The sequence below is a fragment of the Penaeus monodon genome, chromosome 33, assembly GCF_015228065.2.
Source record: "Penaeus monodon isolate SGIC_2016 chromosome 33, NSTDA_Pmon_1, whole genome shotgun sequence".
NCBI lineage: Eukaryota > Metazoa > Arthropoda > Malacostraca > Decapoda > Penaeidae > Penaeus > Penaeus monodon.
The window spans coordinates 33,442,761-33,443,238 of NC_051418.1; the positions used below are offsets into that span (position 1 = coordinate 33,442,761).

General features: G+C 36.6%; 1 long non-coding RNA gene across 1 annotated transcript in view; it reads right to left on the reverse strand.

The window, feature by feature from the left end:
* The window catches only part of LOC119594419, a 3,742-nt gene that overhangs the window by 3,020 nt on the left and 244 nt on the right, over positions 1-478 (reverse strand). The window lies entirely within an intron of this gene.

The following is a 478-nucleotide window of genomic DNA, read 5'->3' on the forward strand; positions in this document are numbered from 1 at the left end:
AGATATTTACAGTGCACCCATCTGTCCAAAACTGGCCTCTGCATTTAACTGGTTTAAATTATATCTTCCTCGGAAATAAGCCAATTGGACTTAAGACTGTAGGCCTATTAACAAAGACCACTCTAATTACAGGGGAAGAAAAGGTTCCATTTTGACAGAAAATACCAAAATAATTGCCAATACAATACAAACAAACAAACATTACATGACTCTACTGACACACGTAGATAATGACAAACATAAGGACAAACAAACAAACAAACAGATAGACATTTACACAAATTAACCGACAAATCAACACAGACAGACAGACACTCTGACCAAAGAGAAAACTAGATGTACAAACAACCACATACATACACATCCACTACAACGTTTAAAAACCCATGATATAAAAGGCAACAAACTGCAACCAACCAACCAACAAACAAAGAAACACCCCTTTCTTTCACAAACCTCCCCCTCCTCTCACAATACA